This window comes from Triticum urartu, chromosome 5A (assembly GCF_056163025.1).
Source record: "Triticum urartu cultivar PI428250 chromosome 5A, HENAU_Tu73, whole genome shotgun sequence".
NCBI classification, from domain to species: domain Eukaryota; kingdom Viridiplantae; phylum Streptophyta; class Magnoliopsida; order Poales; family Poaceae; genus Triticum; species Triticum urartu.
Window position 1 is genome coordinate 648,760,975 of NC_141877.1, and position 3,277 is coordinate 648,764,251.

Here is a 3,277-nt window from a genome sequence, read left to right on the forward strand (position 1 = left end):
CGCTGTCTGGCGTCGTGGTGGCGTCGATGGCAGAGAGACCTGGCACGGTAGATGCAACAATACAGCTCTGAAGAGGGATTGGTGGCAGGTGGCTGCGGCGGCCTCATACCCGGCAGGCGTCCTGGTTGAGGAGTGCGCCAGACTGATGGGTGTCCCATACCCGGCAGGCGTCCTGGTTGGGATTTCAGGTCTTAGATGTTCGGTTCGGCTGCGAGGTCTGTTTGTAGGCCCATACTATCAGCATCCCTACATCAACTGGATAGGAGTAGCGACACATATTGCCTAGATGGAGGCTTTAGTCTTACTGTTGTATGACTTTGTAAGGTCTTATGTGAATAATTAATAAAGTGGTTGCATGCATTGTCCAGATGCAGAGGCCGGGGGTCCTCCTCCATTTCTAAAAAAAAGTTAGATCAGTTAGTGAACAATTTGAGGTGTATAAAGACATATTATGAGATTACTGCACTACATACAGAAGCTGCAAAAGAAAGAGAAGGCGATTAGGGTTTCTGGTGGAAACGACGGCGCACGTCAATCTCCATTGACGGGGCGCACGGATCCTTGATCTGGGGATGGCAACGCCCCCGGATAGGAGCTCAGGAAAGCATGCGCCCCCCTCGCCTAGGGCAGCGAGGGCGCAGATGGAAGAAGCTATGGGAAAGTTGGATCTCACCGAGGAAGAAGCTACCCCTCTGGTTCTTGACGATCTGGAGGAAGGGGTTCAGCCAAAGTGGGCGATCACCGGGAAGGTATTACATCGCAAGATCTTCCACATACAGACCATTGAAAGCGCTTTAAGGCCGGCTTGGGGAAACCCTAAGGGTTTGTCCTTCCGGCCGGTGGGGGAGAACACGTTTGTGGCGGAATTTGCGACCTGCCGGGACCGCGATCGTGTGTGGGAAGGATCTCCGTGGCACGTTAGTCGGCATGCAGTGATTCTCTCTGAATTTGATGAGTGCATGAAACCGACGGAGTTAAGATTTGACAAGCTTCAGCTATGGGCTAGGGTTCCAAACCTTCCCTTCAACCTACAGAAGAAACCCGGGGCCTGGCAATAGCGAGACAGATAGACAAGACTGTGACCTCGATACAGTTCGATCCTGTAGGAGGTTTTCTGAGAGCAAGGGTGACAATTGACGTTAACAAACCACTGAGAAGATGGATTCTCATTGATTCAGCAAGAAGGAAGAGCAGGGACTGGTATGATATACAGTACGAACAGGTCCCAAATTTTTGCTTTTCTGTGGTCGTCTAGGCCACTCGGATCTTGTTTGCCCTACTCCAGGTACGCGAGATGAGAAAGGAGAACTCCCGTTCAAAACAAGTCTTCGTGCACCTGAGATGTGGAAAGGGAATGCCTCGAGTGATAAATCGTCTAAAGAGCCACAACACTCATTTACCCAGCAGAAAGACGCTAAATCCTCAGGCAGCAGAACCGAGGGCAATGCTGAGGTCAACTCTCCGATGAAAAACAAAGGGAAACACAATAAGCGGAAAGGTGGTCCTCAAGCTAACATGGTCTATCGTAGAGTGGATCTACCGGTACTTCCGAGCATCGAAACTAATGCCAATCTAGAGGATGCAAATACCGGGGCTGCTATCACTGATATGGTTGTTTTCAAAGCAAAGAAAGGTGAGAGCTCGAGTGATCCAGGTGGAAGCGGCGAATCTTCAGCAACTGAACCTATCCCAAAGAAGAAGAAACCGACCCCCACAACATCTGAAAATTCGGCAGCGGCTGCAGGACAGCCCTGCCAATCGCAATGAGGTGTTTAAGTTGGAACTGCCGGGGGCTTGGGAACCCCGAGGCAGTTTGTGAGCTTCGCAATGTCGTGAAGCAAGAAGGGCCTGCCCTACTTTTTGTGATGGAAACAAAAATAAGGGCGAAGAGGGTGGAGAGCTTACAGAATACGCTTGGTTTTGTGGGTTGTTTTGCGGTGGATAGTGTGGGACTCAGTGGTGGCATCGGGCTATTTTGGTCAAGAGATGTTACAGTTGAGTTACGAAATTTCAGTTCTGGTCATATCGATGTGATAGTCCAGAAGGCTGACACCTCCCTGGCTTGGAGGTTTACGGGGTTCTATGGTGCCCCAAGGAGTGAGGACCGGCATCATAGTTGGAGATGTCTACGTAACCTGCATGCAGTTCAACATCAGGCTTGGCTTTGCGTGGGAGATTTCAACGAGACTCTATATGGTTCAGAACACTTCAGCAGAGCGGACAGACCTGAGTGGCAAATGCGGGCTTTCCGAGAAGCACTTGATGATTGCTCCCTGCAAGACCTAGGTTGGACAGGGGTGCCATATACATGGGATAACAATCAGATGGGTGACTCTAATGTCAAAGCCCGTCTGGACAGGGGTGTCGCAAATGAGGCGTTCCTGCAGATGTTTGATCTCACCAGAGTTAGACATATATGCTCGGTAGAGTCGGACCATTGCTTTGTCTTGGTTGAGACAAGAGAATCACAACACAAAAAAGGACCTAGACAATTTCGGTACGAGGATGTGTGGCAGTCCCATGCGGACTATGATAGAGTTGTTGCTGAAGCTTGGAAAAGAAAACATAGTGGTCATGGACTTGCAGCGATCACGGACACTTTGCAGAAACTACAGGGTGAACTTGGGGGGTGGAGTGCCCGAGAATTTGGTTGCTTCGCCAAGACGGTTCGAAAGCTGCAACAGAAACTGGAGCAGCTAAGACACTGGTCCACTGGCAGAGGCGCTTCTGACGAAGAGAAAGCAATTGTGCTTAAACTGCGGGAAGCTTTAAGACAACAAGAAATATGGATGCGGCAGCGTTCTCGTGTTCCATGGCTTAGACAAGGCGACCGCAACACCGCGTACTTTCAGGCGCAAGCGGCGCAACGGAAGAGAATGCACCGTATTGAGGGTCTTCAGCGCGCGGATGGCTCCGTCTGTGCGAACGAGGAAGAGGACAGAGTGGAAGTTCAGTCTTTTTACCAGTCGTTGTACACTTCGCAAGGGTATAATGACATGGCTGAGTTGCTTCAGTTTGTACCAGCCCGTGTAACACCAGAAATGAATCAACTCCTTGATAAACCGTTTGAGGCTGATGAGGTGAAGACGGCGCTGTTCCAAATGGCTCCGTCAAAAGCTCCTGGAGTCGACGGTTTCACGGCTGGGTTTTTTCAAAGGCACTGGGATCTTGTCAAGATGGATCTGGTGCCGGCGATACTTAGTTTTGTTAATGGTGGAGAACTACCTCTGGGTTTTAATGATACTTCCATTACTCTCATATATACCAAAGGTACGTC

At 50.1% G+C, this 3,277-nt stretch overlaps 1 pseudogene; it reads left to right on the forward strand.

Annotated features, from left to right (window-relative positions):
• Positions 1 to 572: 572 nt before the first annotated feature.
• LOC147973756 (uncharacterized) lies at positions 573 to 1,767 on the forward strand (annotated as a pseudogene).
• Positions 1,768 to 3,277: the final 1,510 nt, after the last annotated feature.